Raw genomic sequence first — 24,730 nt, forward strand, 5'->3', positions numbered from 1 at the left:
TGGGCGGGATGTAAATTGCCAACAGACACTCCGGAGAAGTGTATGGTGTTTCCTGAAACATCTAAAAAACAAAGCAACAGAGCCTAGGGCTCTTCCACTTATGGTCGTATAGCTTACGGAAATTAAAATCAAAAAGACACAGCCACCCAAAAGTTTGGGACGCCTCTGTTTACAAGAACCTCGTTTACAGTACAAGTTCAACATTGCAGAATGTGAAAAATGGATAAAGAAGTTGTGGTATTTACTTACAAAGAAATATCACTCAGCAATGAAATCTATGTCATCAGGCCCTTAGCAGCACAATGAGTGGATTCAGGTATGATGATTCTAACTGAAATAAGTCACACAGAAAAAGAAACATCATAAGATATCAGTAATACACGGAATGTAAACTTGGCTACACAGGAACTGAATTACAGAACAGAACAGGGTCTCAAATTTAGAAAACCAACTTATGCTTGCTTAAGGGGAAAGGTGAGTTGGGGTGCTGCATAAAACCAGAGATTGAAATGAGCACAGATAAAGTTCCTTAAGCCAAATATGGAATAGACAAGAGCTACTCCTTGCTCAACGAAATGGACTCAACACCGCATATTAAACGCCTAAGAATGTACCTGACTAGTAAGTATCTTAAAACCTATGGATTGCTATGTCTCTGAAAGAGAATCAAGCATGTGTACAGGGGCATAAACGCAGCAGTGATAGGATTGGAGAGGTTCGGTGAGCAAATGAAGACCCTTTGAAGTCATATTGCATGGTACCCATTACACGGGTCTCAACTCTCCAGGTTTAAGGTATTCTTCCTTCAGCTAAAACATGCATGTGGAACCCAGAGTATGATCAACCGTGTGAACGGGAGACGTGTTCAAATATGTCTCAGTTTTCCTCCCCTGGTACTCGGGTGCAACATTCCAGATGCTTTACTAACACTCTCCCGACTTGGAGAGTCAGTCCCTTTAACCTCCTGTTTGGCCCAGTTTGCAATTTCTGTGGAAGATGAACAGGAATAGCGAGAACCAATGAGAGGCTAGCTGGAGGTGTCTGGATGGGCAAATTTAACTCTCATTTCCCACCAGGAAGAGGAATTAACCAAAGGCTCAGCGTGCCGTGCCAGAACCAGATTAGGGCCTGAAGCCATCCTCCGGTGTTGCGGCCAGGTCACAAGAAAGCGAGTTGAAGAAAGGAGCTCAGGGGCAGTGTAATTCACAAACCTGCAGAGTTATAAATGACAGCTATCGTCCAAAAATAGACTGAAGTAAGGCTGCCAAGAGGACTTGAAAGCGGGGCAGAATTGCAGGAAACCGATTTCAGGAGGTAGACTGGAATTGTATTGAAAGCATAGGAAAAGAGGCAGAACGTCCACAATGATGCACTTGGCCAAAAAGGGCGTATGCGTTTTTTCCTGAATATATTCAGGAAAAAACGCATACGCCCTTTTTGGCCAACCAAGCAAGCTTGCAAAGGAAATCTGCACTACAATGAAGTCTCACTTCCCCCCGGTCAAAAGGGCCATCTGAAAAAAGTGTAAAATCCAGAAAGGCAGGACAGGCCATGGAGAACTGGGAGCCTTGTTATGCTGATGGGCGGGATGTAAATTGCCAACAGACACTCCGGAGAAGTGTATGGTGTTTCCTGAAACATCTAAAAAACAAAGCAACAGAGCCTAGGGCTCTTCCACTTATGGTCGTATAGCTTACGGAAATTAAAATCAAAAAGACACAGCCACCCAAAAGTTTGGGACGCCTCTGTTTACAAGAACCTCGTTTACAGTACAAGTTCAACATTGCAGAATGTGAAAAATGGATAAAGAAGTTGTGGTATTTACTTACAAAGAAATATCACTCAGCAATGAAATCTATGTCATCAGGCCCTTAGCAGCACAATGAGTGGATTCAGGTATGATGATTCTAACTGAAATAAGTCACACAGAAAAAGAAACATCATAAGATATCAGTAATACACGGAATGTAAACTTGGCTACACAGGAACTGAATTACAGAACAGAACAGGGTCTCAAATTTAGAAAACCAACTTATGCTTGCTTAAGGGGAAAGGTGAGTTGGGGTGCTGCATAAAACCAGAGATTGAAATGAGCACAGATAAAGTTCCTTAAGCCAAATATGGAATAGACAAGAGCTACTCCTTGCTCAACGAAATGGACTCAACACCGCATATTAAACGCCTAAGAATGTACCTGACTAGTAAGTATCTTAAAACCTATGGATTGCTATGTCTCTGAAAGAGAATCAAGCATGTGTACAGGGGCATAAACGCAGCAGTGATAGGATTGGAGAGGTTCGGTGAGCAAATGAAGACCCTTTGAAGTCATATTGCATGGTACCCATTACACGGGTCTCAACTCTCCAGGTTTAAGGTATTCTTCCTTCAGCTAAAACATGCATGTGGAACCCAGAGTATGATCAACCGTGTGAACGGGAGACGTGTTCAAATATGTCTCAGTTTTCCTCCCCTGGTACTCGGGTGCAACATTCCAGATGCTTTACTAACACTCTCCCGACTTGGAGAGTCAGTCCCTTTAACCTCCTGTTTGGCCCAGTTTGCAATTTCTGTGGAAGATGAACAGGAATAGCGAGAACCAATGAGAGGCTAGCTGGAGGTGTCTGGATGGGCAAATTTAACTCTCATTTCCCACCAGGAAGAGGAATTAACCAAAGGCTCAGCGTGCCGTGCCAGAACCAGATTAGGGCCTGAAGCCATCCTCCGGTGTTGCGGCCAGGTCACAAGAAAGCGAGTTGAAGAAAGGAGCTCAGGGGCAGTGTAATTCACAAACCTGCAGAGTTATAAATGACAGCTATCGTCCAAAAATAGACTGAAGTAAGGCTGCCAAGAGGACTTGAAAGCGGGGCAGAATTGCAGGAAACCGATTTCAGGAGGTAGACTGGAATTGTATTGAAAGCATAGGAAAAGAGGCAGAACGTCCACAATGATGCACTTGGCCAAAAAGGGCGTATGCGTTTTTTCCTGAATATATTCAGGAAAAAACGCATACGCCCTTTTTGGCCAACCAAGCAAGCTTGCAAAGGAAATCTGCACTACAATGAAGTCTCACTTCCCCCCGGTCAAAAGGGCCATCTGAAAAAAGTGTAAAATCCAGAAAGGCAGGACAGGCCATGGAGAACTGGGAGCCTTGTTATGCTGATGGGCGGGATGTAAATTGCCAACAGACACTCCGGAGAAGTGTATGGTGTTTCCTGAAACATCTAAAAAACAAAGCAACAGAGCCTAGGGCACTTCCACTTATGGTCCTATAGCTTAGGGAAATTAAAATCAAAAAGACACAGCCACCCCAAACTTTGGGACGCCTCTGTTTACAAGAACCTCGTTTACAGTACAATTTCAACATCGCAGAAAGTGAAAAATGGATAAAGAAGTTGTGGTATTTACTTACAAAGCAATATCACTCAGCAATGAAATCTATGTCATCAGACCCTTAGCAGCACAATGAGTGGATTCAGGTATGATGATTCTAACTGAAATAAGTCACACAGAAAAAGAAACATCATAAGATATCAGTAATATATGGAATGTAAACTTGGCTACACAGGAACTGAATTACAGAACAGAACAGGATCTCAAATTTAGAAAACCAACTTATGCTTGCTTAAGGGGAAAGGTGAGTTGGGGTGCTGCATAAAACCAGAGATCGAAATGAGCACAGATAAAGTTCCTTAAGCCAAATATGGAATAGACAAGAGCTACTCCTTGCTCAACGAAATGGACTCAACACCCCATATTAAACGCCTAAGAATGTACCTGACTAGTAAGTATCTTAAAACCTATGGATTGCTATGTCTCTGAAAGAGAATCAAGCATGTGTACAGGGGCATAAACGCAGCAGTGATAGGATTGGAGAGGTTCGGTGAGCAAATGAAGACCCTTTGAAGTCATATTGCATGGTACCCATTCCACGAGTCTCAACTCTGCAGGTTTCAGGTATTCTTCCTTCAGCTAAAACATGCATGTGGAACCCAGAGTATGATCAACTGTGTGAACGGGAGACGTGTTCAAATATGTCTCAGTTTTTGTACCCTGGTACTCGGGTGCAACATTCCAGACGCTTTACTAACACTCTCCCGACTTGGAGAGTCAGTCCCTTTAACCTCCTGTTTGGCCCAGTTTGCAATTTCTGCGGAAGATGAACAGGAATAGCGAGAACCAATGAGAGACTAGCTGGAGGTGTCTGGACGGGCAAATTTAACACTCACATCCCACCAGCAAGAGGAATTAACCAAAGGCTCAGCGTGCCGTGCCGGAACCAGATTAGGGCCTGAAGCCATCCTGCGGTGTTGCGGCCAGGTCACAAGAAAGCGAGTTGAAGAAAGGAGCTCAGGGGCACTGTAATTCACAAACCTGCAGAGTTATAAATGACAGCTATCGTCCAAAAATAGACTGAAGTAAGGCTGCCAAGAGGACTTGAAAGCGGGGCAGAATTGCAGGAAACCGATTTCAGGAGGTAGACTGGAATTGCATTGAAAGCATAGGAAAAGAGGCAGAACGTCCACAATGATGCACTTGGCCAAAAAGGGCGTATGCGTTTTTTCCTGAATATATTCAGGAAAAAACGCATACGCCCTTTTTGGCCAACCAAGCAAGCTTGCAAAGGAAATCTGCACTACAATGAAGTCTCACTTCCCCCCGGTCAAAAGGGCCATCTGAAAAAAGTGTAAAATCCAGAAAGGCAGGACAGGCCATGGAGAACTGGGAGCCTTGTTATGCTGATGGGCGGGATGTAAATTGCCACAGACACTCGGGAGAAGTGTATGGTGTTTCCTGAAACATCTAAAAAACAAAGCAACAGAGCCTAGGGCACTTCCACTTATGGTCCTATAGCTTAGGGAAATTAAAATCAAAAAGACACAGCCACCCCAAAGTTTGGGACGCCTCTGTTTACAAGAACCTCGTTTACCGTACAAGTTCAATGTCACAGAAAGTGAAAACTGGATAAAGAACTTGTGGTACTTACGTACAATGCAGTATCACTCAGCAATGAAATCTATGTCATCAGGCCCGTAGCAGCATAATGAGTGGATTCAGGTACGATGATTCTAACTGAAATAAGTCACACAGAAAAAGAAACATCATAAGATATCACTAATACACGGAATGTAAACTTGGCTACACAGGAACTGAATTCCAAACAGAACAGGGTCTCAAATTTAGAAAACCAACTTATGCTTGCTTAAGGGGAAAGGTGAGTTGGGGTGCTGCATAAAACCAGAGATTGAAATGAGCACAGATAAATTTCCTTAAGCCAAATATGGAATAGACAAGAGCTACTCCTTGCTCAACGAAATGGACTCAACACCCCATATTAAACGCCTAAGAATGTACCTGACTAGTAAGTATCTTAAAACCTATGGATTGCTATGTCTCCGAAAGAGAATGAAGCATGTGTACAGGGGCATAAACACAGCAGTGAAAGGATTGGAGAGGTTCGGTGAGCAAAATAAGACCCTTTGAAGTCATATTACATGGTACCCATTCCATGGGTTTTAACTACCCAGGTTTAAGGTATTCTTCCTTCAGCTAAAACTTGCATGTGGAACCTAGAGTATGATCAACCATGTGATCGGGAGACGTGTTCAAATATGTCTCAGTTTTCGTACCCTGGTACTCGGGTGCAACATTCCAGACGCTTTACTAACACTCTCCCGACTTGGAGAGTCAGTCCCTTTAACCTCCTGTTTGGCCCAGTTTGCAATTTCTGCGAAAGATAAACATGAATAGCGAGAACCAATGAGAGACTAGCTGGAGGTGTCTGGACAGGCAAATTTAACTCTCATTTCCCACCAGGAAGAGGAATTAACCAAAGGCTCAGCGTGCCGTGCCGGAACCAGATTAGGGCCTGAAGCCATCCTGCGGTGTTGCGGCCAGCTCAAAAGAAAGCGAGTTGAAGAAAGGAGCTCAGGGGCACTGTAATTCACAAACCTGCAGAGTTATAAATGACAGCTATCGTCCAAAAATAGACTGAAGTAAGGCTGCCAAGAGGACTTGAAAGCGGGGCAGAATTGCAGGAAACCGATTTCAGGAGGTAGACTGGAATTGCATTGAAAGCATAGGAAAAGAGGCAGAACGTCCACAATGATGCACTTGGCCAAAAAGGGCGTATGCGTTTTTTCCTGAATATATTCAGGAAAAAACGCATACGCCCTTTTTGGCCAACCAAGCAAGCTTGCAAAGGAAATCTGCACTACAATGAAGTCTCACTTCCCCCCGGTCAAAAGGGCCATCTGAAAAAAGTGTAAAATCCAGAAAGGCAGGACAGGCCATGGAGAACTGGGAGCCTTGTTATGCTGATGGGCGGGATGTAAATTGCCAACAGACACTGGGGAGAAGTGTATGGTGTTTCCTGAAACATCTAAAAAACAAAGCAACAGAGCCTAGGGCACTTCCACTTATGGTCCTATAGCTTAGGGAAATTAAAATAAAAAAGACACAGCCACCCCAAAGTTTGGGACGCCTCTGTTTACAAGAACCTCGTTTACAGTACAAGTTCAACATCGCAGAAAGTGAAAAATGGATAAAGAAGTTGTGGTATTTACTTACAAAGCAATATCACTCAGGAATGAATCTGTGTCAATAGGCCCTTAGCAGCACAATGAGTGGATTCAGGTATGATGATTCTAACTGAAATAAGTCACACAGAAAAAGAAACATCATAAGATATCAGTAATACACGGAATGTAAACTTGGCTACACAGGAACTGAATTACAGAACAGAACAGGGTCTCAAATTTAGAAAACCAACTTATGCTTGCTTAAGGGTAAAGGTGAGTTGCGGTGCTGCATAAAACCAGAGATTGAAATGAGCACAGATAAAGTTCCTTAAGCCAAATATGGAATAGACAAGAGCTACTCCTTGCTCAACGAAATGGACTCAACACCGCATATTAAACGCCTAAGAATGTACCTGACTAGTAAGTATCTTAAAACCTATGGATTGCTATGTCTCCGGAAGAGAATCAAGCTTGTGTACAGGGGCATAAACGCAGCAGTGATAGGATTGGAGAGGTTCGGTGAGCAAATGAAGACTCTTTGAAGTCATATTGCATGGTACCCATTACACGGGTCTCAACTCTCCAGGTTTAAGGTATTCTTCCTTCAGCTAAAACATGCATGTTGAACCCAGAGTATGATCAACCATGTGAACGGGAGACGTGTTCAAATATGTCTCAGTTTTCCTCCCCTGGTACTCGGGTGCAACATTCCAAACGCTTTACTAACACTCTCCCGACTTGGAGAGTCAGTGCCTTTAACCTCCTGTTTGGCCCAGTTTGCAATTTCTGCGGAAGATGAACAGGAATAGCGAGAACCAATGAGAGACTAGCTGGAGGTGTCTGGATGGGAAATTTAACTCTCATTTCCCACCAGGAAGAGGAATTAACCAAAGGCTCAGCGTGCCGTGCCGGAACCAGATTAGGGCCTGAAGCCATCCTGCGGTGTTGCGGCCAGCTCAAAAGAAAGCGAGTTGAAGAAAGGAGCTCAGGGGCACTGTAATTCACAAACCTGCAGAGTTATAAATGACAGCTATCGTCCAAAAATAGACTGAAGTAAGGCTGCCAAGAGGACTTGAAAGCGGGGCAGAATTGCAGGAAACCGATTTCAGGAGGTAGACTGGAATTGCATTGAAAGCATAGGAAAAGAGGCAGAACGTCCACAATGATGCACTTGGCCAAAAAGGGCGTATGCGTTTTTTCCTGAATATATTCAGGAAAAAACGCATACGCCCTTTTTGGCCAACCAAGCAAGCTTGCAAAGGAAATCTGCACTACAATGAAGTCTCACTTCCCCCCGGTCAAAAGGGCCATCTGAAAAAAGTGTAAAATCCAGAAAGGCAGGACAGGCCATGGAGAACTGGGAGCCTTGTTATGCTGATGGGCGGGATGTAAATTGCCAACAGACACTCGGGAGAAGTGTATGGTGTTTCCTGAAACATCTAAAAAACAAAGCAACAGAGCCTAGGGCACTTCCACTTATGGTCCTATAGCTTAGGGAAATTAAAATCAAAAAGACACAGCCACCCCAAAGTTTGGGACGCCTCTGTTTACAAGAACCTCGTTTACCGTACAAGTTCAATATCACAGAAAGTGAAAAATGCATAAAGAACTTGTGGTACTTACGTACAATGCAGTATCACTCAGCAATGAAATCTATGTCATCAGGCCCGTAGCAGCATAATGAGTGGATTCAGGTACGATGATTCTAACTGAAATAAGTCACACAGAAAAAGAAACATCATAAGATATCACTAATACACGGAATGTAAACTTGGCTACACAGGAACTGAATTACAGAACAGAACAGTGTCTCAAATTTAGAAAACCAACTTATGCTTGCTTAAGGGGAAAGGTGAGTTGGGGTGCTGCATAAAACCAGAGATTGAAATGAGCACAGATAAAGTTCCTTAAGCCAAATATGGAATAGACAAGAGCTACTCCTTGCTCAACGAAATGGACTCAACACCCCATATTAAACGCCTAAGAATGTACCTGACTAGTATCTTAAAACCTATGGATTGCTATGTCTCCGAAAGAGAATCAAGCATGTGTACAGGGGCATAAACGCAGCAGTGATAGGATTGGAGAGGTTCGGTGAGCAAATGAAGACCCTTTGAAGTCATATTGCATGGTACCCATTCCACGGGTTTCAACTACCCAGGTTTTAGGTATTCTTCCTTCAGCTAAAACATGCATGTGGAACCCAAGTATGATCAACCATGTGAACGGGAGACGTGTTCAAATATGTCTCAGTTTTCCTCCCCTGGTACTCGGGTGCAACATTCCAGACGCTTTACTAACACTCTCCCCACTTGGAGAGTCAGCGCCTTTAACCTCCTGTTTGGCCCAGTTTGCAATTTCTGCGGAAGATGAACAGGAATAGCGAGAACCAATGAGAGACTAGCTGGAGGTGTCTGGACGGGCAAATTTAACTCTCATTTCCCACCAGGAAGAGGAAATAACCAAAGGCTCAGCGTGCCGTGCCGGATCCAGATTAGGGCCTGAAGCCATCCTGCGGTGTTGCGGCCAGCTCAAAAGAAAGCGAGTTGTAGAAAGGAGCTCAGGGGCACTGTAATTCACAAACCTGCAGAGTTATAAATGACAGCTATCGTCCAAAAATAGACTGAAGTAAGGCTGCCAAGAGGACTTGAAAGCGGGGCAGAATTGCAGGAAACCGATTTCAGGAGGTAGACTGGAATTGCATTGAAAGCATAGGAAAAGAGGCAGAACGTCCACAATGATGCACTTGGCCAAAAAGGGCGTATGCGTTTTTTCCTGAATATATTCAGGAAAAAACGCATACGCCCTTTTTGGCCAACCAAGCAAGCTTGCAAAGGAAATCTGCACTACAATGAAGTCTCACTTCCCCCCGGTCAAAAGGGCCATCTGAAAAAATGGTAAAATCCAGAAAGGCAGGACAGGCCATGGAGAACTGGGAGCCTTGTTATGCTGAAGGGCGGGATGTAAATTGCAAACAACCACTCGGGAGAAGTGTATGGTGTTTCCTGTAACATCTAAAAAACAAAGCAACAGAACCTAGGGCACTTCCACTTATGGTCCTATAGCTTAGGGAAATTAAAATCAAAAAGACACAGCCACCCCAAAGTTTGGAACGGCTCTGTTTACAAGAACCTCGTTTACAGTACAAGTTCAACATCGCAGAAAGTGAAAAATGGGTAAAGAAGTTGTGGTATTTACTTACAAAACAATATCACTCAGCAATGAAATCTTTGTCATCAGGCCCTTAGCAGCACAATGAGTGGATTCAGGTATGATGATTCTAACTGAAATAAGTCACACAGAAAAAGAAACATCATAAGATATCAGTAATACACGGAATGTAAACGTGGCTACACAGGAACTGAATTACAGAACAGAACAGTGTCTCAAATTTAGAAAACCAACTTATGCTTGCTTAAGGGGAAAGGTGAGTTGGGGTGCTGCATAAAACCAGAGATTGAAATGAGCACAGATAAAGTTCCTTAAGCCAAATATGGAATAGACAAGAGCTACTCCTTGCTCAACGAAATGGACTCAACACCCCATATTAAACGCCTAAGAATGTACCTGACTAGTAAGTATCTTAAAACCTATGGATTGCTATGTCTCCGAAAGAGAATCAAGCATGTGTACAGGGGCATAAACGCAGCAGTGATAGGATTGGAGATGTTCGGTGAGCAAATGAAGACCCTTTGAAGTCATATTGCATGGTACCCATTCCACGGGTTTCAACTACCCAGGTTTTAGGTATTCTTCCTTCAGCTAAAACATGCATGTGGAACCCAGAGTATGATCAACCATGTGATCGGGAGACGTGTTCAAATATGTCTCAGTTTTCGTACCCTGGTACTCGGGTGCAACATTCCAGACGCTTTACTAACACTCTCCCGACTTAGAGAGTCAGTCCCTTTAACCTCCTGTTTGGCCCAGTTTGCAATTTCTGTGGAAGATGAACAGGAATAGCGAGAACCAATGAGAGACTAGCTGGAGGTGTCTGGATTGGCAAATTTAACTCTCATTTCCCACCAGGAAGAGGAATTAACCAAAGGCTCAGCGTGCCGTGCTGGAACCAGATTAGGGCCTGAAGCCATCCTGTGGTGTTGCGGCCAGCTCAAAAGAAAGCGAGTTGAAGAAAGGAGCTCAGGGGCACTGTAATTCACAAACCTGCAGAGTTATAAATGACAGCTATCGTCCAAAAATAGACTGAAGTAAGGCTGCCAAGAGGACTTGAAAGCGGGGCAGAATTGCAGGAAACCGATTTCAGGAGGTAGACTGGAATTGCATTGAAAGCATAGGAAAAGAGGCAGAACGTCCACAATGATGCACTTGGCCAAAAAGGGCGTATGCGTTCTTTCCTGAATATATTCAGGAAAAAACGTATACGCCCTTTTTGGCCAACCAAGCAAGCTTGCAAAGGAAATCTGCACTACAATGAAGTCTCACTTCCCCCCGGTCAAAAGGGCCATCTGAAAAAAGGGTAAAATCCAGAAAGGCAGGACAGGCCATGGAGAACTGGGAGCCTTGTTATGCTGAAGGGTGGGATGTAAATTGCCAACAACCACTCGGGAGAAGTGTATGGTGTTTCCTGAAACATCTAAAAAACAAACCAACAGAACCTAGGGCACTTCCACTTATGGTCCTATAGCTTAGGGAAATTAAAATCAAAAAGACACAGCCACCCCAAAGTTTGGGACGCCTCTGTTTACAAGAACCTCGTTTACCGTATAAGTTCAATATCACAGAAAGTGAAAAATGCATAAAGAACTTGTGGTACTTACGTACAATGCAGTATCACTCAGCAATGAAATCTATGTCATCAGGCCCGTAGCAGCATAATGAGTAGATTCAGGTACGATGATTCTAAATGAAATAAGTCACACAGAAAAAGAAACATCATAAGATATCACTAATACACGGAATGTAAACTTGGCTACACAGGAACTGCATTCCAAAACAGAACAGGGTCTCAAATTTAGAAAACCAACTTATGCTTGCTTAAGGGGAAAGGTGAGTTGGGGTGCTGCATAAAACCAGAGATTGAAATGAGCACAGATAAAGTTCCTTAAGCCAAATATGGAATAGACAAGAGCTACTCCTTGCTCAACGAAATGGACTCAACACCCCATATTAAACGCCTAAGAATGTACCTGACTAGTAAGTATCTTAAAACCTATGGATTGCTATGTCTCCGAAAGAGAATCAAGCATGTGTACAGGGGCATAAACGCAGCAGTGATAGGATTGGAGAGGTTCGTGAGCAAATGAAGACCCTTTGAAGTCATATTGCATGGTACCCATTCCACGGGTTTCAACTACCCAGGTTTTAGGTATTCTTCCTTCAGCTAAAACATGCATGTGGAACCCAGAGTATGATCAACCATGTGATCGGGAGATGTGTTCAAATATGTCTCAGTTTTCGTACCCTGGTACTCGGGTGCAACATTCCAGACGCTTTACTAACATTCTCCCGACTTGGAGAGTCAGTCCCTTTAACCTCCTGTTTGGCCCAGTTTGCAATTTCTGTGGAAGATGAACAGGAATAGCGAGAACCAATGAGAGACTAGCTGGAGGTGTCTGGACGGGCAAATTCAACTCTCATTTCCAACCAGGAAGAGGAATTAACCAAAGGCTCAGCGTGCCGTGCCGGAACCAGATTAGGGCCTGAAGCCATCCTGCGGTGTTGCGGCCAGCTCAAAAGAAAGCGAGTTGAAGAAAGGAGCTCAGGGGCACTGTAATTCACAAACCTGCAGAGTTATAAATGACAGCTATCGTCCAAAAATAGACTGAAGTAAGGCTGCCAAGAGGACTTGAAAGCGGGGCAGAATTGCAGGAAACCGATTTCAGGAGGTAGACTGGAATTGCATTGAAAGCATAGGAAAAGAGGCAGAACGTCCACAATGATGCACTTGGCCAAAAAGGGCGTATGCGTTTTTTCCTGAATATATTCAGGAAAAAACGCATACGCCCTTTTTGGCCAACCAAGCAAACTTGCAAAGGAAATCTGCACTACAATGAAGTCTCACTTCCCCCCGGTCAAAAGGGCCATCTGAAAAAAGTGTAAAATCCAGAAAGGCAGGACAGGCCATGGAGAACTGGGAGCCTTGTTATGCTGATGGGCGGGATGTAAATTGCCAACAGACACTCGGGAGAAGTGTATGGTGTTTCCTGAAACATCTAAAAAACAAAGCAACAGAGCCTAGGGCACTTCCACTTATGGTCCTATAGCTTAGGGAAATTAAAATCAAAAAGACACAGCCACCCCAAAGTTTGGGACGCCTCTGTTTACAAGGACCTCGTTTACCGTACAAGTTCAATATCACAGAAAGTGAAAAATGCATAAAGAACTTGTGGTACTTACGTACAATGCAGTATCACTCAGCAATGAAATCTATGTCATCAGGCCCGTAGCAGCATAATGAGTAGATTCAGGTACGATGATTCTAACTGAAATAAGTCACACAGAAAAAGAAACATCATAAGATATCATTAATACACGGAATGTAAACTTGGCTACACAGGAACTGCATTCCAAAACAGAACAGGGTCTCAAATTTAGAAAACCAACTTATGCTTGCTTAAGGGGAAAGGTGAGTTGGGGTGCTGCATAAAACCAGAGATTGAAATGAGCACAGATAAAGTTCCTTAAGCCAAATATGGAATAGACAAGAGCTACTCCTTGCTCAATGAAATGGACTAAACACCGCATATTAAACGCCTAAGAATGTACCTGACTAGTAAGTATCTTAAAACCTATGGATTGCTATGTCTCCGAAAGAGAATCAAGCATGTGTACAGGGGCATAAACGCAGCAGTGATAGGATTGGAGAGGTTCGGTGAGCAAATGAAGACCCTTTGAAGTCATATTGCATGGTACCCATTCCACGGGTTTCAACTACCCAGGTTTTAGGTATTCTTCCTTCAGCTAAAACATGCATGTGGAACCCAAGTATGATCAACCATGTGAACGGGAGACGTGTTCAAATATGTCTCAGTTTTCCTCCCCTGGTACTCGGGTGCAACATTCCAGACGCTTTACTAACACTCTCCCCACTTGGAGAGTCAGCGCCTTTAACCTCCTGTTTGGCCCAGTTTGCAATTTCTGCGGAAGATGAACAGGAATAGCGAGAACCAATGAGAGACTAGCTGGAGGTGTCTGGACGGGCAAATTTAACTCTCATTTCCCACCAGGAAGAGGAAATAACCAAAGGCTCAGCGTGCCGTGCCGTATCCAGATTAGGGCCTGAAGCCATCCTGCGGTGTTGCGGCCAGGTCACAAGAAAGCGAGTTGAAGAAAGGAGCTCAGGGGCACTGTAATTCACAAACCTGCAGAGTTATAAATGACAGCTATCGTCCAAAAATAGACTGAAGTAAGGCTGCCAAGAGGACTTGAAAGCGGGGCAGAATTGCAGGAAACCGATTTCAGGAGGTAGACTGGAATTGCATTGAAAGCATAGGAAAAGAGGCAGAACGTCCACAATGATGCACTTGGCCAAAAAGGGCGTATGCGTTTTTTCCTGAATATATTCAGGAAAAAACGCATACTCCCTTTTTGGCCAACCAAGCAAGCTTGCAAAGGAAATCTGCACTACAATGAAGTCTCACTTCCCCCCGGTCAAAAGGGCCATCTGAAAAAAGGGTAAAATCCAGAAAGGCAGGACAGGCCATGGAGAACTGGGAGCCTTGTTATGCTGAAGGGCGGGATGTAAATTGCCAACAACCACTCGGGAGAAGTGTATGGTGTTTCCTGAAACATCTAAGAAACAAAGCAACAGAACCTAGGGCACTTCCACTTATGGTCCTATAGCTTAGGGAAATTAAAATCAAAAAGACACAGCCACCCAAAAATTTGGAACGGCTCTGTTTACAAGAACCTCGTTTACAGTACAAGTTCAACATCGCAGAAAGTGAAAAATGGGTAAAGAAGTTGTGGTATTTACTTACAAAATAATATCACTCAGCAATGAAATCTGTGTCATCAGGCCCTTAGCAGCACAATGAGTGGATTCAGGTATGATGATTCTAACTGAAATAAGTCACACAGAAAAAGAAACATCATAAGATATCAGTAATACACGGAATGTAAACTTGGCTACACAGGAACTGAATTACAGAACAGAACAGGGTCTCAAATTTAGAAAACCAACTTATGCTTGCTTAAGGGGAAAGGTGAGTTGGGGTGCTGCATAAAACCAGAGATTGAAATGAGCACAGATAAAGTTCCTTAAGCCAAATATGGAATAGACAAGAGCTACTCCTTGCTCAACGAAATGGACTCAACACCCCATATTAAACGCCTAAGAATGTACCTGACTAGTAAGTATCTTAAAACCTATGGATTGCTATGTCTCCGAAAGAGAATCAAGCATGTGTACAGGGGCATAAACGCAGCAATGATAGGATTGGAGAGGTTCGTGAGCAAATGAAGACCCTTTGAAGTCATATTGCATGGTACCCATTCCACGGGTTTCAACTACCCAGGTTTAAGGTATTCTTCCTTCAGCTAAAACATGCATGTGGAACCTAGAGTATGATCAACCATGTGATCGGGAGACGTGTTCAAATATGTCCCAGTTTTCGTACGCTGGTACTCGGGTGCAAAATTCCAGACGCTTTACTAACACTCTCCCGACTTGGAGAGTCAGTCTCTTTAACCTCCTGTTTGGCCCAGTTTGCAATTTCTGCGGAAGATGAACAGGAATAGCGAGAACCAATGAGAGACTAGCTGGAGGTGTCTGGATGGGCAAATTTAACTCTCATTTCCCACCAGGAAGAGGAATTAACCAAAGGCTCAGCATGCCGTGCCAGAACCAGATTAGGGCCTGAAGACATCCTGCGGTGTTGCGGCCAGGTCACAAGAAAGCGAGTTGAAGAAAGCAACTCAGGGGCACTGTAATTCACAAACCTGCAGAGTTATAAATGACAGCTATCGTCCAAAAATAGACTGAAGTAAGGCTGCCAAGAGGACTTGAAAGCGGGGCAGAATTGCAGGAAACCGATTGCAGGAGGTAGACTGGAATTGCATTGAAAGCATAGGAAAAGAGGCAGAACGTCCACAATGATGCACTTGGCCAAAAAGGGCGTATGCGTTTTTTCCTGAATATATTCAGGAAAAAACGCATACGCCCTTTTTGGCCAACCAAGCAAGCTTGCAAAGGAAATCTGCACTACAATGAAGTCTCACTTCCCCCCGGTCAAAAGGGCCATCTGAAAAAAGTGTAAAATCCAGAAAGGCAGGACAGGCCATGGAGAACTGTGAGCCTTGTTATGCTGAAAGGCGGGATGTAAATTGCCAACAACCACTCGGGAGAAGTGTATGGTGTTTCCTGAAACATCTAAAAAACAAAGCAACAGAGCCTAGGGCACTTCCACTTATGGTCCTATAGCTTAGTGAATTTAAAATCAAAAAGACACAGCCACCCCAAAGTTTGGATCGGCTCTGTTTACAAGAACCTCGTTTACAGTACAAGTTCAACATCGCAGAAAGTGAAAAATGGATAAAGAAGTTGTGGTATTTACTTACAAAGCAATATCACTCAGCAATGAAATCTGTGTCATCAGGCCCTTAGCAGCACAATGAGTGGATTCAGGTATGATGATTCTAACTGAAATAAGTCACACAGAAAAAGAAACATCATAAGATATCAGTAATACACGGAATGTAAACTTGGCTACACAGGAACTGAATTACAGAACAGAACAGGGTCTCAAATTTAGAAAACCAACTTATGCTTGCTTAAGGGGAAAGGTGAGTTGGGGTGCTGCATAAAACCAGAGATTGAAATGAGCACAGATAAAGTTCCTTAAGCCAAATATGGAATAGACAAGAGCTACTCCTTGCTCAACGAAATGGACTCAACACCCCATATTAAACGCCTAAGAATGTACCTGACTAGTAAGTATCTTAAAACCTATGGATTGCTATGTCTCCGAAAGAGAATCAAGCATGTGTACAGGGGCATAAACGCAGCAGTGATAGGATTGGAGAGGTTCGGTGAGCAAATGAAGACCCTTTGAAGTCATATTGCATGGTACCCATTCCACGGGTTTCAACTACCCAGGTTTAAGGTATTCTTCCTTCAGCTAAAACATGCATGTGCAACCTAGAGTATGATCAACCATGTGATCGGGAGACGTCTTCAAATATGTCCCAGTTTTCGTACCCTGGTACTCGGGTGCAACATTCCAGACGCTTTACTAACACTCTCCCGACTTGGAGAGTCAGTCCCTTTAACCTCCTGTTTGGCCCAGTTTGCAATTTCTGCGGAAGATGAACAGGAATAGCGAGAACCAATGAGAGGCTAGCTGGAGGTGTCTGGACGGGCAAATTTAACTCTCATTTCCCACCAGGAAGAGGAATTAACCAAAGGCTCAGTGTGCCGTGCCGGAACCAGATTAGGGCCTGAAGCCATCCTGCGGTGTTGCGGCCAGCTCAAAAGAAAGCGAGTTGAAGAAAGGAGCTCAGAGGCACTGTAATTCACAAAACTGCAGAGTTATAAATGACAGCTATCGTCCAAAAATAGACTGAAGTAAGGCTGCCAAGAGGACTTGAAAGCGGGGCAGAATTGCAGGAAACCGATTTCAGGAGGTAGACTGGAATTGCATTGAAAGCATAGGAAAAGAGGCAGAACGTCCACAATGATGCACTTGGCCAAAAACGGCGTATGCGTTTTTTCCTGAATATATTCAGGAAAAAATGCATACACCCTTTTTGGCCAACCAAGCAAGCTTGCAAAGGAAATCTGCACTACAATGAAGTCTCACTTCCCCCCGGTCAAAAGGGCCATCTGAAAAAAGTGTAAAATCCAGAAAGGCAGGACAGGCCATGGAGAACTGGAAGCCTTGTTATGCTGATGGGCGGGATGTAAATTACCAACAGACACTCAGGAGAAGTGTATGGTGTTTCCTGAAACATCTAAAAAACAAAGCAACAGAGCCTAGGGCACTGCCACTTATGGTCCTATAGCTTAGGGAAATTAAAATCAAAAAGACACAGCCACCCCAAAGTTTGGGACGCCTCTGTTTACAAGAACCTCGTTTACAGTACAAGTTCAACATCGCAGAAAGTAAAAAATGGATAAAGAACTTGTGGTACTTACGTACAATGCAGTATCACTCAGCAATGAAATCTATGTCATCAGGCCCGTAGCAGCATAATGAGTAGATTCAGGTACGATGATTCTAACTGAAATAAGTCACACAGAAAAAGAAACATCATAAGATATCACTAATACACGGAATGTAAACTTGGCTACACAGGAACTGAATTCCAAAACAGAACAGGTTCTCAAATTTAGAAAACCAACTTATGCTTGCTTAAGGGGAAAGGTGAGTTGGGTTGCTGCATAAAACCAGAGATTGAAATGAGCACAGATAAAGTTCCTTAAGCCAAATATGGAATAGACAAGAGCTACTCCTTGCTCAACGAAATGGACTCAACACCGCATATTAAACGCCTAAGAATGTACCTGACTAGTAAGTATCTTAAAACCTATGGATTGCTATGTCTCCGAAAGAGAATCAAGCATGTGTACAGGGGCATAAACGCAGCAGTGATAGGATTGGAGAGGTTCGGTGAGCAAATGAAGACCCTTTGAAGTCATATTGCATGGTACCCATTCCACGGGTTTCAACTACCCAGGTTTTAGGTATTCTTCCTTCAGCTAAAACATGCATGTGGAACCCAAGTATGATCAACCATGTGAACGGGAGACGTGTTCAAATATGTCTCAGTTTTCCTCCCCTGGTACTCGGGTGCAACATTCCAGACGCTTTACTAACACTCTCCCCACTTGGAGAGTCAGCGCCTTTAACCTCCTGTTTGGCCCAGTTTGCAATTTCTGCGGAAGATGAACAGGAATAGCGAGAACCAATGAGAGACTAGCTGGAGGTGTCTGGACGGGCAAATTTAACTCTCATTTCCCACCAGGAAGAGGAAATAACCAAAGGCTCAGCGTGCCGTGCCGGACCCAGATTAGGGCCTGAAGACATCCTGCGGTGTTGCGGCCAGGTCACAAGAAATCGAGTTGAAGAAAGCAGCTCAGGGGCACTGTAATTCACAAACCTGCAGAGTTATAAATGACAGCTATCGTCCAAAAATAGACTGAAGTAAGGCTGCCAAGAGGACTTGAAAGCGGGGCAGAATTGCAGGAAACCGATTTCAGGAGGTAGACTGGAATTGCATTGAAAGCATAGGAAAAGAGGCAGAACGTCCACAATGATGCACTTGGCCAAAAAGGGCGTATGCGTTTTTTCCTGAATATATTCAGGAAAAAACGCATACGCCCTTTTTGGCCAACCAAGCAAACTTGCAAAGGAAATCTGCACTACAATGAAGTCTCACTTCCCCCCGGTCAAAAGGGCCATCTGAAAAAAGTGTAAAATCCAGAAAGGCAGGACAGGCCATGGAGAACTGGGAGCCTTGTTATGCTGATGGGCGGGATGTAAATTGCCAACAGACACTTGGGAGAAGTGTATGGTGTTTCCTGAAACATCTAAAAAACAAAGCAACAGAGCCTAGGGCACTTCCACTTATGGTCCTATAGCTTAGGGAAATTAAAATCAAAAAGACACAGCCACCCCAAAGTTTGGGACGCCTCTGTTTACAAGAACCTCATTTACCGTACAAGTTCAACATCGCAGAAAGTGAAAAATGGGTAAAGAAGTTGTGGTATTGACTTACAAAACAATATCACTCAGCAATGAAATCTGTGTCATCAGGCCCTTAGCAGCACAATGAGTGGATTCAGGTATGATGATTCTAACTGAAATAAGTCACACAGAAAAAGAAACATCATAAGATATCAGTAACACACGGAATGTAAACTTGGCTACACAGGAACTGAATTACAGAACAGAACAGTGTCTCAAATTTAGAAAACCAACTTATGCTTGCTTAAGGGGAAAGGTGAGTTGGGGTGCTGCATAAAACCAGAGATTGAAATGAGCACAGATAAAGTTCCTTAAGCCAAATATGGAATAGACAAGAGTTACTCCTTGCTCAACGAAATGGACTCAACACCCCATATTAAACGCCTGAGAATGTACCTGACTAGTAAGTATCTTAAAACCTATGGATTGCTATGTCTCCGAAAGAGAATCAAGCATGTGTACAGGGGCATAAACGCAGCAGTGATAGGATTGGAGAGGTTCGGTGAGCAAATGAAGACCCTTTGAAGTCATATTGCATGGTACCCATTCCACGGGATTCAACTACCCAGGTTTTAGGTATTCTTCCTTCAGCTAAAACATGCATGTGGAACCTAGAGTATGATCAACCATGTGATCGGGAGACGTGTTCAAATATGTCTCAGTTTTCGTACCCTGGTACTCGGGTGCAACATTCCAGACGCTTTACTAACACTCTCCCCACTTGGAGAGTCAGCGCCTTTAACCTCCTGTTTGGCCCAGTTTGCAATTTCTGCGGAAGATGAACAGGAATAGCGAGAACCAATGAGAGACTAGCTGGAGGTGTCTGGACGGGCAAATTTAACTCTCATTTCCCACCAGGAAGAGGAAATAACCAAAGGCTCAGCGTGCCGTGCCGGATCCAGATTAGGGCCTGAAGCCATCCTGCGGTGTTGCGGCCAGCTCAAAAGAAAGCGAGTTGAAGAAAGGAGCTCAGCGGCACTGTAATTCACAAACCTGCAGAGTTATAAATGACAGCTATCGTCCAAAAATAGACTGAAGTAAGGCTGCCAAGAGGACTTGAAAGCGGGGCAGAATTGCAGGAAACCGATTTCAGGAGGTAGACTGGAATTGCATTGAAAGCATAGGAAAAGAGGCAGAACGTCCACAATGATGCACTTGGCCAAAAAGGGCGTATGCGTTTTTTCCTGAATATATTCAGGAAAAAACGCATACGCCCTTTTTTGCCAACCAAGCAAACTTGCAAAGGAAATCTGCACTACAATGAAGTCTCACTTCCCCCCGGTCAAAAGGGCCATCTGAAAAAAGTGTAAAATCCAGAAAGGCAGGACAGGCCATGGAGAACTGGGAGCCTTGTTATGCTGATGGGCGGGATGTAAATTGCCAACAGACACTCGGGAGAAGTGTATGGTGTTTCCTGAAACATCTAAAAAACAAAGCAACAGAGCCTAGGGCACTTCCACTTATGGTCCTATAGCTTAGGGAAATTAAAATCAAAAAGACACAGCCACCCCAAAGTTTGGGACGCCTCTGTTTACAAGAACCTCATTTACCGTACAAGTTCAACATCGCAGAAAGTGAAAAATGGGTAAAGAAGTTGTGGTATTTACTTACAAAACAATATCACTCAGCAATGAAATCTGTGTCATCAGGCCCTTAGCAGCACAATGAGTGGATTCAGGTATGATGATTCTAACTGAAATAAGTCACACAGAAAAAGAAACATCATAAGATATCAGTAATACACGGAATGTAAACTTGGCTACACAGGAACTGAATTACAGAACAGAACAGTGTCTCAAATTTAGAAAACCAACTTATGCTTGCTTAAGGGGAAAGGTGAGTTGGGGTGCTGCATAAAACCAGAGATTGAAATGAGCACAGATAAAGTTCCTTAAGCCAAATATGGAATAGACAAGAGCTACTCCTTGCTCAACGAAATGGACTCAACACCCCATATTAAACGCCTAAGAATGTACCTGACTAGTAAGTATCTTAAAACCTATGGATTGCTATGTCTCCGAAAGAGAATCAAGCATGTGTGCAGGGGCATAAACGCAGCAGTGATAGGATTGGAGAGGTTCGGTGAGCAAATGAAGACCCTTTGAAGTCATATTGCATGGTACCCATTCCACGGGATTCAACTACCCAGGTTTTAGGTATTCTTCCTTCAGCTAAAACATGCATGTGGAACCTAGAGTATGATCAACCATGTGATCGGGAGACGTGTTCAAATATGTCTCAGTTTTCGTACCCTGGTACTCGGGTGCAACATTCCAGACGCTTTACTAACACTCTCCCCACTTGGAGAGTCAGCGCCTTTAACCTCCTGTTTGGCCCAGTTTGCAATTTCTGCGGAAGATGAACAGGAATAGCGAGAACCAATGAGAGACTAGCTGGAGGTGTCTGGACGGGCAAATTTAACTCTCATTTCCCACCAGGAAGAGGAAATAACCAAAGGCTCAGCGTGCCGTGCCGGATCCAGATTAGGGCCTGAAGCCATCCTGCGGTGTTGCGGCCAGCTCAAAAGAAAGCGAGTTGAAGAAAGGAGCTCAGCGGCACTGTAATTCACAAACCTGCAGAGTTATAAATGACAGCTATCGTCCAAAAATAGACTGAAGTAAGGCTGCCAAGAGGACTTGAAAGCCGGGCAGAATTGCAGGAAACCGATTTCAGGAGGTAGACTGGAATTGCATTGAAAGCATAGGAAAAGAGGCAGAACGTCCACAATGATGCACTTGGCCAAAAAGGGCGTATGCGTTTTTTCCTGAATATATTCAGGAAAAAACGCATACGCCCTTTTTGGCCAACCAAGCAAACTTGCAAAGGAAATCTGCACTACAATGAAGTCTCACTTCCCCCCGGTCAAAAGGGCCATCTGAAAAAAGTGTAAAATCCAGAAAGGCAGGACAGGCCATGGAGAACTGGGAGCCTTGTTATGCTGATGGGCGGGATGTAAATTGCCAACAGACACTCCGGAGAAGTGTATGGTGTTTCCTGAAACATCTAAAAAACAAAGCAACAGAGCCTAGGGCACTTCCACTTATGGTCCTATAGCTTAGGGAAATTAAAATCAAAAAGACACAGCCACCCCAAAGTTTGGGACGCCTCTGTTTACAAGAACCTCGTTTACCGTACAAGTTCAATATCACAGAAAGTGAAAAATGCATAAAGAACTTGTGGTACTTACGTACAATGCAGTATCACTCAGCAATGAAATCTATGCCATCAGGCCCGTAGCAGCATAATGAGTAGATTCAGGTACGATGATTCTAACTGAAATAAGTCACACAGAAAAAGAAACATCATAAGATATCACTAATACACGGAATGTAAACTTGGCTACACAGGAACTGCATTCCAAAACAGAACAGGGTCTCAAATTTAGAAAACCAACTTATGCTTGCTTAAGGGGAAAGGTGAGTTGGGGTGCTGCATAAAACCAGAGATTGAAATGAGCACAGATAAAGTTCCTTAAGCCAAATATGGAATAGACAAGAGCTACTCCTTGCTCAACGAAATGGACTCAACACCGCATATTAAACGCCTAAGAATGTACCTGACTAGTAAGTATCTTAAAACCTATGGATTGCTATGTCTCCGAAAGAGAATCAAGCATGTGTACAGGGGCATAAACGCAGCAGTGATAGGATTGGAGAGGTTCGGTGAGCAAATGAAGACCCTTTGAAGTCATATTGCATGGTACCCATTCCATGGGTTTCAACTACCCAGGTTTTAGGTATTCTTCCTTCAGCTAAAACATGCATGTGGAACCCAGAGTATGATCAACCATGTGATCGGGAGACGTGTTCAAATATGTCTCAGTTTTCGTACCCTGGTACTCGGGTGCAACATTCCAGACGCTTTACTAACACTCTCCCCACTTGGAGAGTCAGCGCCTTTAACCTCCTGTTTGGCCCAGTTTGCAATTTCTGCAGAAGATGGACAGGAATAGCGAGAACCAATGAGAGGCTAGCTGCAGGTGTCTGGACGGGCAAATTTAACTCTCATTTCCCACCAGGAAGAGGAATTAACCAAAGGCTCAGCATGCCGGGCCGGAACCAGATTAGGGCCCGAAGCCATCCTGCGGTGTTGCGGCCAGGTCACAAGAAAGCGAGTTGAAGAAAGGAGCTCAGGGGCACTGTAATTCACAAACCTGCAGAGTTATAAATGACAGCTATCGTCCAAAAATAGACTGAAGTAAGGCTGCCAAGAGGACTTGAAAGCGGGGCAGAATTGCAGGAAACCGATTTCAGGAGGTAGACTGGAATTGCATTGAAAGCATAGGAAAAGAGGCAGAACGTCCACAATGATGCACTTGGCCAAAAAGGGCGTATGCGTTTTTTCCTGAATATATTCAGGAAAAAACGCATACGCACTTTTTGGCCAACCAAGCAAGCTTGCAAAGGAAATCTGCACTACAATGAAGTCTCACTTCCCCCCGGTCAAAAGGGCCATCTGAAAAAAGTGTAAAATCCAGAAAGGCAGGACAGGCCATGGAGAACTGGGAGCCGTGTTATGCTGAAGGGCGGGATGTAAATTGCCAACAACCACTCGGGAGAAGTGTATGGTGTTTCCTGAAACATCTAAAAAACAAAGCAACAGAACCTAGGGCACTTCCACTTATGGTCCTATAGCTTAGGGAAATTAAAATCAAAAAGACACAGCCACCCCAAAGTTTGGGACGCCTCCGTTTACAAGAACCTCGTTTACCGTACAAGTTCAATATCACAGAAAGTGAAAAATGGATAAAGAACTTGTGGTACTTACGTACAATGCAGTATCACTCAGCAATGAAATCTATGTCATCAGGTCCGTAGCAGCATAATGAGTGGATTCAGGTACGATGATTCTAACTGAAATAAGTCACACAGAAAAAGAAACATCATAAGATATCACTAATACACGGAATGTATACTTGGCTACACAGGAACTGCATTCCAAAACAGAACAGGGTCTCAAATTTAGAAAACCAACTTATGCTTGCTTAAGGGGAAAGGTGAGTTGGGGTGCTGCATAAAACCAGAGATTGAAATGAGCACAGATAAAGTTCCTTAAGCCAAATATGGAATAGACAAGAGCTACTCCTTGCTCAACGAAATGGACTCAACACCGCATATTAAACGCCTAAGAATGTACCTGACTAGTAAGTATCTTCAAACCTATGGATTGCTATGTCTCCGAAAGAGAATCAAGCATGTGTACAGGGGCATAAACGCAGCAGTGATAGGATTGGAGATGTTCGGTGAGCAAATGAAGACCCTTTGAAGTCATATTGCATGGTACCCATTACACGGGTCTCAACTCTCCAGGTTTAAGGTATTCTTCCTTCAGCTAAACCATGCATGTGGAACCCAGAGTATGATCAACCATGTGAACGGGAGACGTGTTCAAATATGTCTCAGTTTTCGTACCCTGGTACTCGGGTGCAACATTCCAGACGCTTTACTAACACTCTCCCGACTTGGAGAGTCAGTCCCTTTAACCTCCTGTTTGGCCCAGTTTGCAATTTCTGCGGAAGATGAACAGGAATAGCGAGAACCAATGAGAGGCTAGCTGGAGGTGTCT

The 24,730-nt window shown here is 43.8% G+C and overlaps 2 long non-coding RNA genes across 10 annotated transcripts in view; both read right to left on the reverse strand.

Annotated features, from left to right (window-relative positions):
- Positions 1–24,730, reverse strand: part of LOC307181287 — a 405,967-nt gene that overhangs the window by 192,429 nt on the left and 188,808 nt on the right. For all 9 annotated transcript variants that reach the window (XR_013826324.1, XR_013826325.1, XR_013826326.1 and 6 more), the window contains one exon: positions 11,297–11,378. This is a non-coding gene — a long non-coding RNA (uncharacterized lncRNA). The remainder of the gene's footprint in view (positions 1–11,296; positions 11,379–24,730) is intronic.
- Positions 17,611–20,847, reverse strand: LOC307181288. Its single transcript, XR_013826333.1, has 3 exons — positions 20,777–20,847; positions 19,197–19,278; positions 17,611–17,699 (listed from the first exon to the last, which is right to left on the reverse strand). It is a non-coding gene; the product is annotated as an uncharacterized lncRNA (long non-coding RNA).

The sequence above is a fragment of the Stenella coeruleoalba genome (assembly GCF_951394435.1).
Source record: "Stenella coeruleoalba genome assembly, contig: scaffold_166, whole genome shotgun sequence".
NCBI classification, from domain to species: domain Eukaryota; kingdom Metazoa; phylum Chordata; class Mammalia; order Artiodactyla; family Delphinidae; genus Stenella; species Stenella coeruleoalba.